Source organism: Hibiscus syriacus, unplaced genomic scaffold (genome assembly GCF_006381635.1).
Source record: "Hibiscus syriacus cultivar Baekdansim isolate YM2019G1 unplaced genomic scaffold, ASM638163v2 tig00111390_pilon, whole genome shotgun sequence".
Taxonomy (NCBI): domain Eukaryota; kingdom Viridiplantae; phylum Streptophyta; class Magnoliopsida; order Malvales; family Malvaceae; genus Hibiscus; species Hibiscus syriacus.
Window position 1 is genome coordinate 561,482 of NW_024063077.1, and position 11,129 is coordinate 572,610.

The 11,129-nt window shown below is 35.8% G+C and overlaps 1 pseudogene; it reads left to right on the forward strand.

Moving 5' to 3' along the window:
* Positions 1–772: 772 nt before the first annotated feature.
* LOC120160113 lies at positions 773–3,330 on the forward strand (annotated as a pseudogene).
* The last annotated feature ends 7,799 nt before the right edge of the window (positions 3,331–11,129 follow it).

Below are 11,129 nucleotides of genomic sequence, written 5' to 3' on the forward strand. Positions count from 1 at the left end.
TATATATATATATATATAGCCCATACTTCTTTTATTTATAATGTTATACTTGTTCAATTTAATCCTTAAAATTATATTTGTATTTGAAATTGGTCCATACTTATTTATATTTTTTGTAATTTACTTAAACCCTATAAATCACAAAATAAACTTCATTTCAAATTCTATAAATTATATCACAATCTCTGAACCCTAAAACTTTTGTTCAATAACTTTTACAACTTTTTAAATGGATGTAATTTAGTCCATTTTTACATTAATTTCAACTTCACATTTTATAATTATTTTGATTTGATCCCTCATCCATGTGTGTTGTTTAATTTAATTTAATTTTGTTTGTAATTTCATGTTTGTTCATGTCAATGATGTGACTTGATCTGAAAGAGATCTCTGAAGTCCATCCAAACCTGAATTAACTTGGCATTTAACTGTTTCAGTTCTGAACCGTTTTAATCTTAACTGACATTATTCTGAACTGAAATTAACTAACCTGAATTTAAAGTAAATCTGATGTCAAATCAATCTAACAATGACTCGAATTAATTTAACTCGAACTTGATCTTATCCGATTTAAACTATTAAATTTACTTAACTTTTATCCAATTTGATTTAACCTAACAAGATTCGACTAAAACCGGACATAATTTCACCCAACTATTTAGTTTTTTCATGAGGTCCACTGACGGTATGCAGGAGACACTCATTTAAGAAATTTCATTGGGTTAACCTACTGGTTGGTTGCTGCAGTTTAATCAATCTGTTGCCAAATTTTACAGACAAGTGTTGAATGGTTGCCATCGCTAATGATATGAGCACCCTTGTTTTGTTCACTCTGCTCGTCTCTCTTGCCTGCCTCTCGTCTACAAATGGCAGCCTCGACCTAGATTACAAAGATCAGCTCCTCAGCTCAGCCCAGTAGGAAAAAGATTGGTTGGTTTCCATCAGGAGGCAGATCCATGAAAACCCTGAACTTGTCTTCCAAGAACACAACACTAGCGCTCTTATCCGCCAACACCTGGACCAACTAGGCATCCCTTATTCTTACCCCTTTGCCAAGACAGGTATTGTCGCCCAAATCGGCTCCGATTCGAAACCAATCGTTGCTCTCCGTGCGGACATGGACGCTCTTCCCCTTCAGGTGATCCTAATATCTATAACCCACATCGAAATGTTTGTTCTTCTGTTACCTTGAATTGTTTCCAATGGCTCTGCTGTTGTAGGAGCTTGTTGAATGGGAACATAAGAGCAAAATAGATGGGAAAATGCACGGATGTGGCCACGATGCTCAAACTACTATGCTTCTTGGTGCTGCCAAGTTGCTTAACCACGCAAAGATAGGCTTAAGGTAAGCTTTGATTGGGAATTTTCATAGCTGTTTTCACCATAATATTCTTAACTGATTGCATGTGCCTTTGAGTTTGACATGTCTTCTCATGAGTGGGAATAAAAACGAATGAAAAGGATATACAGATCCATTTGCTAAAAAGTAACATTTGTCGCCTTATTCATCGTTCCAAGCTTTTTTCCTAGTATTTTTTACATTTTCAAGATATTATACAGTCTTCATTTGATAAATATGGTTTGATTGGGAACTTGCAAAAGAAAAAACTGATTTTAGTAGTCAATTTTCTCACATCTTTTAGTAGTATTTGACTCCATTCCTTGTATTGATTCCCACAATTTTTTCCCTTTTGAAAAGCTTGATTCCCACCCTTTTCATAAGAACTCATGTGTGTATGTTTGTGTTTGTGTGAATGACAAATACGACCATGTATAAGAAAACTGAAATGGCAGCTGTTATAGGAACACATTTGTTTAACATTTTAAATCCATCTACTTATGTTAGTATTACTACTAAAGGTTCACTAATTTCAAGCTTATTCAATATCAAAATTTCCTTTATATGCCACTGAAGGGAACTGTCAGACTACTCTTCCAACCTGCAGAAGAAGGGTGTGCTGGTGCATCTCACATGATAAAGGAAGGAGCTTTAGGTGATTCTGAAATAATATATGGAATGCACGTTGATTTCACAACTCCGACAGGAAGTATAGGGCTGCTTTCAGGGCCACTCTTAGCTGCAACATCTATCTTTGAAGCCAGAATAGAAGGAGTTGGCGGGCATGCCGCAGGGCCTCATTCAACTGTAGATCCAATACTTGCTGCATCCTTCGCAATTTTGGCATTGCAACAGCTACCTCTAGAGAAACTGATCCTTTGCACAGTCAGGTATGCTCCATTTTCTTATCTAGATATTCAGTCACATATTTGTTTATACTGCTAACTCGTATCGGAATAGTCCATGGATATCCTCTGGAAAATTTGACATCCGTCATATACTACTACACACGAACAATGCATATATACTGGTTAAAGTACGCACATCTAATGCAACTTAATACCTGATGTATTTTTTCTGTAAGGTGTTGTCTGTTACGTACATCAGAGGTGGATCGGCGTTCAATGTGATCCCATCTTATGTTGAATTTGGAGGCTCTTTGAGGAGTCTCACCACAGAGGGCTTGTATAAACTACAAAAAAGGTTGAAAGAGGTACACAGCATTATTAAGTCTTGTTAGGTTTTAGTAACTGATAGCCATGAGTATCATGATTTCCAGTTGATAGTAAGAGAACTCCTAGCATGCTCTCTGCCCTTTATCTAATTCTTACCTTTTGAGCTAACTATTTTACTAACATCTTATAGAGTGGACAAATTATTGTAACCTTTCTTGTTTGTTTAAAAGATGTTATTCCCATGAACAAAATAATATTGTCTGCTATGATTTGTCCTGTTGGACTGCTGTATTGGTGCTCTGGAAATTATCAAATGCTTTTGCTATTTTTATTAGTGAAAGGTGTCCTTTATTTTCAGCTTAAGCATTTTGATGAACTTGTAACTTGCCGTAGGTCATTGAAGGGCAAACAGCTGTACATCGATGCATTGCTTTTATCGACATGAAAGAAGAAGAGCACCCGATCTATCCTGCTGTTGTAAATGATGATGGCTTGCATCAACATGTTCAGAAGGTTAGTAGCCTTTTGTTTGGTCCTAAGAATTTCGAAAAGAGCGAAAAAGTTATGGCAGGAGAGGACTTTGCTTTCTATCAAGAAAAAATCCCTGGATACATGTCAAACATTGGAATTAGGAATGAGAAAATCGGCTCAATTCATGTACCACATTCCCCATATTTCTTTCTGGACGAAGATGTCCTTCCTATTGGTGCAGCCTTGAATACTTCTCTTGCAGAACTATACCTGAATGAACACAAACATTTTATTTCAGATGAAGCTTTTTAAGGTATTCGACAGTAATTATACATTCCTTTATACTGATATACTTCTCTTGTTTTTATATGCTGTGAAAGGAAGTAGTAAAGCTTTCCATTTGTATACTTTATTTTATTTCAGAAGGTTTTATATTGAACCCCTTTATATTCTTTACTGTTTGTGATGTTTGTATCTGATGTGGCATAAATTCAGAACAAACAATGAGTATCTTGTTAGAGATTAATGTTCGGGAAGAAAGGAGAGGGCCATGAGCATTTCATTATTTTTATCTTGTATATAGGCAGTCCATGTATTAATGCATTATAGTCAAAAGTGCAATTTAACCCATCTATATGCAATTAAGGGTTCATTTGGTAATACTGTCTAAATGCATTTTTGATCTAAAAGTCAGATTTGAAATTAAAATCATTACCGAAAGAGTAAAATTTAAAGGTAAAAGTACGTTTAGGTAGATAGTTTTAAACCAACCTCAAAAGTTAGATTTTTTAGCTTTTCTAGTTCAAATTTCCGTTTAGAAACAAAGTTATGATTTTATCCTTATTCTGATGCATGGACTGCACTCCTTTACTCGTATATATAAATCAATTGTTTTTATAAATTATGTATTAATTGTGTACTAATTACATTTTGTCAAGGAAAAAACTTTTAAATTTATTTTTTATTTTTATTATAATTATATTTTCATTTATATTTTTTATAATTTAATTTGATATTTTTATATATTAAAATATAAATAAATTTAAAATAATTTATAATAATATATTTTTAATTTATGAAATGACCATCCAGTTCAGTTGGTAGAGCACAAGGTTTTTAACCTTGAGATTGTGGGATCGAGTCCCACGGAGGGCATTTCATAATTCGGACGTCTCTTACGAAAGTTGCTCTCAACCTGGTGTTGGGGGTAGCCTACTATCTTACCTCCCTTTTACCCCATACATATGGGAAAAAGGGACAATCATTTATTTATTTATTTATTTTTAATTTACAATATAATGTCTAAAAGAAACATTTTATCTTATTAAAAGTACTCTTGGATAATTATACCAAACAGTTAAATTTTAAATTGTATTTTTGAAATACACTTTTAAAAATTCTTTTCTACTGTACTTTTAAAAGTCGCTTTTAAATAGCAATGTGAAACTAGACCTAAGTAATTAATGTAGATCACTCCTATGCTGCTTTTTGTTGCTTCATTCTCATGACCGAGTTTTATGTGATTTCTGTGTTATCATTTTTTGATGACATTTTGTTAGAAAAAATAGACTTTATGAAACTTTAAGGCATATTCTCATGACCTTCGAACATTGTTTGAAAGTGAAGATCACTCATATGTCATAAATCACATCCAACATAATATGCTTCTTTTTTATGATAAATACATTATAATCTAGGAATTCAATTTAGTAACGATAAAGATCAAGAAGAGTTGGATTGCCTCAACTTTATTCTCAATTATTAGAAACTATACCCAAATTCATATTACAGATCCCCAATGATACCCCCAAAAGAAAATGGAATTACTCATTCAATATGCTTTAAATTAAACAAATCAAATAACAAAAAAATATAAAACACATTAAAAGAAAATGGAATTTATGCACACGATAATCTACCAAGCTGTACCAAGCTGAAAATCATTAATGAGCAACTTTCGCTACCAAGTAACATAATTTTTTCTCCATCTAATTCCCATATTTCAAAAGCAAAGTCATGGCAAGGGAAAAGTCACGGCAACTCAAGATTCAATTACATGCAACCGTACAAGATTTTATAAGCAAAAGTCTCAGCGGCGGAATTTGGTGATAGAGTTTGAGAGGGTCAACTTAAAACTTTAAAAAATTCGAGGGTTTAAATTAAAAATTTTAAAATTTTTAAAGGGTTTAGTTTACATTTTTTTCCAAAAAAATTAAGGGCAACTGAAATTTTTGAAAATTTGAGAGACTTAATGCAAATTTTAAAAATTATGGAGGGGTTTAATTGAGAACATTCAAAAAAATTTAAAGTTTAATATGAATTTCTAAAAACTTTGAGGAGACCAAATTAAATTTTTAAAAAATTTAAAGGGTCTAAGTTATAATTTTTAAAATTTTGGGAAGCATGCCCCTAGTCCCTCTTGTGTTTCGCCACTGAAGGATATTCAAGCCTTCTTGAAGAATCAAGAATTCCAACAACATATCATATATACTTTAAGAAAGAAGCCTAACAAGAATGACACCCAATTCATACCATGTGCACCCAAAGATAAATGAGTCACGTGTTCACAACTAGCTCAACTAGTTGTCCCAATTAATTTACATGCCCAAACCTTGGAAAAGAAACCTTCAATTAATTTTGAAGTCCATAAGTTGAGTCAAATAAATGTAATAATTCAGTCCAAAGTTAAATTATAACGCTTGGGTCGAATTGGATCTTTAAACCGAAGAAAAATCTATTTTATTTTATGTTTTAAGTTTTATTTTAATATTTAGTAATCCATGTGATTGTAACCCTAGTAGTTGGGTCTAGGATAGATCAAGGGTTATTATTCCATCCGCCCAAGTCTTTGTATCCAATATAGACTACAATTTTATCGATTAGATTTAGGAGGGATCAACGACCAAGACGTGGCCACTCAAGTCTTAGGTTTTTCAATTAGGATCAGATTGTTCTAGGGTTAGGTACTTCCTTCTCCTACATAAGGATGTCGCCCCTTTCATTGTTTCATCATTTCTTAAATAATAAAATTTATATGCTCTTTGAGTACGTTTTTGCAAGTACTTTTACGTCTGCCTTCAAAGTTGTTTCAACACGTTTCTTTAATAATTTTTTATGGTGAAGCCATCTTCACATTTCAGGTTGACAATATAATTACGTCTTGGAGGGTCGATTAGAGTCTTTGAAGAAGGTTATTAAATCAATTGTAATTCCGAGTATTCCTATCAAGAAGTTCTATCTTTCTTGCTTCATATTTCCTTCTTGGATTCAAGAACTTTATCTTTAATTTCTTGTTATTTCTTAATATTCTTATTATTTGTGCAATTTGCAGCAAGTTTCTTTCCCTATATTCAAGTGTGTAGAGCTTGTAGGGAGAATTAACTTGACAAATTGATCATCTTCGTAGTGATGTTATTATTTGCACTATAAGAAAATATACCTTTAATGACACGTTAATTTATGACTTGCAAAAAATGTGTGTCATAAAAAAATGTCATGTTTCTTAAAATCTGAACGATTTATGACTTACAATTGTCGCCGCCGTCTTTCGGTTGGGCTCAGAATTGGGCTTCAACTTGGATTAAATGGATTGTAGTCACCACCGATCACTTTAAAAATATTTAGGTGGATCGGACACCATATGACCTGATCTGCGCTTTACCAGAAATGTATCAGGCTCGGGAGTCGGTTACAGTCAAAGAAGGATTAGCACCATTGAACCGCCCTTTCGGTACCAATTAATTTGTCGGTTGTTGGTGATGTGCCGAGAAGAATGGCGTCGGGTACTATTGTGGACCACTCTATATGCGTGGTGAAAAGAAGCTTGGTGGAGGGGGTTGGAACGAAAATTTAGTGTCTACAGCTGCCCCTCTTTGTCATTTTTCGTGGAACAAAAAATAGGGCAAAGATAAAAAACACAAATTTTTGTTCGGTGGAGTTAAAAAAATTGACTCTGAAAGAATCACTCCCTGTCGAATTGAGTTGCGAAAGACTCATCCGTTGTGAAGTCGAGTCCATCTTGAAATGATATGGAATTGAAGCCACTGTTCGGGATGTGACTTCTCGTTTCCCTTCAGTCTTCTTCTCGGTTTAAAGACATTGGTTGGAAAATTCGACTGGAAAATATTTCTTTGACTCAACTATGTGGTTGATAGGCCCTCGAGCTGAATGAAATCGAACCCGGAAGGTCTTCGTTGACAAATAGTTTTTCTCGACTTAAGCTATGCTGCCGGAAAACAGTTTCTTGTCACTAAGGAACGGTTAACCCAGGTCTTCTTCTTGACTGGAAGACATCGACTGCAACCGGACAGTAGTGTGACTGATGTGTCATCGAGCTGAATGGAATCGAACTCGACAATTTTGTTGACAGATAGCCCTTCTTGCCTCAAGCTATGCTGTAAATTTTATTTACCTCTGAGCTAAATGTAATAGAACTCGAAGGTCTTTGGATGGCAGATAGCCCTTCTCGACTTAACCTCTGCTGTAAATATTGTGCCTTTGAGCTGAGTGTAATCGAACTCGAAGGTCTTTTGTTGGCAGATAACCCTTCTAGCCTTGAGTTATGCTGCAAATGATGTGCCTTGGAGCTGAGTGTAATCGAACTCGAATGTTTTGTATTGGCAGATAACTCTTCTTGCCTTGAGCTATGTTGCAAATGATGTGTCTTTGAGCTAAGCGTAGTCGAACTCAAAGGTCTTTGGGTTTCAAGAGAAACACTTTCAAAGGGTTTTTTTTTCAAGAGAAACAATTTCAAAGGTTTTTGTGTTTCAAGAGAAGCATTTTCAATGTTTTTTTTTTTTTGAGTTTCAAGAGAAACAATTTCAAAGGTTTGTGTTTCAAGAGAAACAATTTCAAAGGTTTTTGTTGACAGATAACCCTTCTAACCTTGAGTTATACTGTAAATGATGTGCCCTCGGAGCTGAGTATAATCGAACTCGGGGGACTTTGGCAGATAGCCCTTTTCTACTTGAGCTATGTTGCAAATGATGTGCCTTGGAGCTGAGCGTAGTCGAACTCGAAGGTCTTTGGTTGGCAGATAACTCTTCTCAACTTAAGTTATACTGCAAATGATATACCCTCGGAGCTGAGTGTAATCAAACTCGGGGGTCTTTGGCAGATAGCCCTTCTCGACTTAAGCCATGCTGTAAATGATGTGCCGTTGAACTGAGTGTAATCGAACTCAAAGGTCTTTATTGACATATAACCCTTCTAGCCTTGAGTTATGTTGTAAATGATGTGCCCTCGGAGCTGAGTATAATCGAACTCGGGGATCTTTGGCAGATAGCCCTTCTCGACTTAAGCTATGCTGCAAATGATGTGCCTTGGAGCTGAGCGTAGTCGAACTCGAAGGTCTTTGGTTGGCAACTCAAAGGTCTTTATTGACATATAACCCTTCTAGCCTTGAGTTATGTTGTAAATGATGTGCCCTCGGAGCTGAGTATAATCGAACTCGGGGATCTTTGGCAGATAGCCCTTCTCGACTTAAGCTATGCTGCAAATGATGTGCCTTGGAGCTGAGCGTAGTCGAACTCGAAGGTCTTTGGTTGGCAGATAACCCCTCTCGACTTAAGTTATGCTACAAATGATATGCCTTGGAGCTGAGCGTAGTCGAACTCGAAGGTCTTTTGGTCACAGATAACCCTCCTAGCCTTGAGTTATGTTGTAAATGATGTGCCCTCGAAGCTGAGTGTAATCGAACTCGAGGGTCTTTGGCAGATAACCCTTCTCGACTTAAGCTATGCTGCAAAAGATGCGCCTTGGAGTTGAGCGTAGTCGAACTCGAAAGTCTTTGTTGGCAGATAACCCTTCTCAACTTAAGTTATGCTGTAAATGATGTGCCCTCGAAGCTGAATGTAATCGAACTCGAGGGTCTTAAAAAATGGCTTCCCTTTACAGGTCTAAGTCGGTCATAGTTCTTCAGGTGGCTCCTCTGAGCGGGTCTAAACCAAATAATACGATCTTTGGATAACTCCCCTTTTACGGAAAAGCCCATTGATAAATTTTGACGGCCAGATATCTTCCGTTGTGGAATTGAAATCTGGCTTGAAGACATTAACTGGAAACATGCTGCTCATTGTTGAGCTGAACTGGGTTTTATCTGAATTGGTTCTCGAACCCATCTGAAGTTGATTATCAATCTTTCAATCTGTCAAGTTGGTTGAGGTGTAGCTTCTCACTGCTGAGTTAAGCAACCACCATCTTTCTTTAAAGACGCTTGCGAATCGAGTATCCTTCATCCTGAAGTCAAAACTTGACTCTAAAAGCTGTAAAAAAATCATGTATGCTAAAATGATGAATGTGATGCACCTAAGTATGTTTAAGATGCATGCAACATGAATTATGTGTTATCTCTTGGATGGAGTCTCGTGTTTTGTCTGCCAATCTGGTCCATGGAATAGATTGTGCCCTATCATTTTTTCAAGCTTGGTCTTTACAGACCCTTCATATCTGAGACTGTTCTGTTTGAAAATGGTTTTCTCCTTTTTCTTGTTTTAGGAGGGAAAATGATAAAAATCCTGTAAAATATTGTTCTCAATTGAATCAAATTGTAAACGTGAGTTCAAAGAATATCAAAGGAATCCAGAGCTCTTTTAATGCTTTCAGAGTTACAACTCTTTGATAAATGTTCAAATGGATGAGTTGGCTTTAGGTTGGCCTCATTTCTAAGGTTTTGGTAACCCAAAATGTCATTTTTTTGAAAAATCGCAACATGCTTTGGCATTTCAATTGGGTGCAGACAAAATGACACAACTAGCATGATCAATTACTAAACCTTTTATTTCGATCCTCTGAAATCTTCCATTTGTTCAAGCTTTGTAGGATCCTCTAACAAAGGTAGTGCGGAAATATCGGTCTAAAAATGAAATTCTTGAGTGCTCGTGTAAATTTGACTATAAAAGGTGTTCATTATCTAGCTAGCCAAATCCATAAAGTCAGGGCGTTTAACCAATTGCTTTAGAGGGAAAGCTTAATATTATAATCACTTTTATCAGGTTAACTGAAGGGTTCATCTCATCACAAAGTATTCAGCCTAACAATAGCAGTGGAGCAAACACCAAGTTGCCAAGTGTCTGAGCAATGTCATGGTTTGAACGTAATCTATTCATAAATCCAGGGCTTTCGAGTTTCCTCTATAACCAATTGCCTTAGCGGAATAGCTCAGTTTTTGCGTATTTAATTTTTTAAGATTGTCAAGAAGAACATGTTATAGTCTAGGTGTTTTTTAAAGTCAATGAATCTCATCTTTAAAGTTTAATTTCCAAGCAACTGACCTAAACTAGATTCACCTACTCGATTATTCCATCTATGAAGATCGTTATCATCACTGAACATCTTAAATAAAAAGTATAGTAATCTCATATATAATAGGATGCCCCATGTTGTCTGCACCTTATGAAAGGAAAAGGTTATATTGGTTAATTGCAAGAGCAGGGTACGGAGTTTGAGGGTATATTCTAGGTAAGGTCAAGGTCTTTGTTTTAAATCATGTTACTTTGTCAAATACCTGTAACTTTGAACCATTTACAGAGTTTCTTAATTCAAATGATATTCAAAGAATTGCAAGTTTTCAATTGTGATTCATTGTTTAACATCTTTAAAGTAACATAAATTTATTCGAATGTCCTTACAAAAATCTTGAGAGAGAGAAAAACAAATTCAAACAAAATGTCTCAAATGATGAAATGGTCTTCCTCACTTGGATGCCCCCAAGTTGTTGAAGTCGATCCAGTTCTGGTTACGCATTTTCTGTACAACTCTCTTGAATGCGTAACAGTTCTCAATTGTGTGCCCTAGGACACCGCCGTGATATTCACAATGTGCATTCTCATCATACCACTTGGGGTATGGGGGCTTCATGGGTTCCACCGGTATTGTGACACTACATGGGTGTCAAGAAGTTGATGGTAGAGATCTTTGTAGGTCATGGGAATAGGGTTGAAATGTTCCCTTTCCCTCATTGGTTCTCTGGAATCTTGTTTAGAAGTACCTGACGGTACAACTGTAATTGATTTCGGTTTGGAGATTGTAACACCTTTACTGGCATGGTTGATGTTGTTAATCTCTCTATCCCTCTCTCGCATAGGAGGTTTTCTACTAGCCTCCCCATCATTAATTTTGCCTTGCTTTATGGCCGACTCGATCAT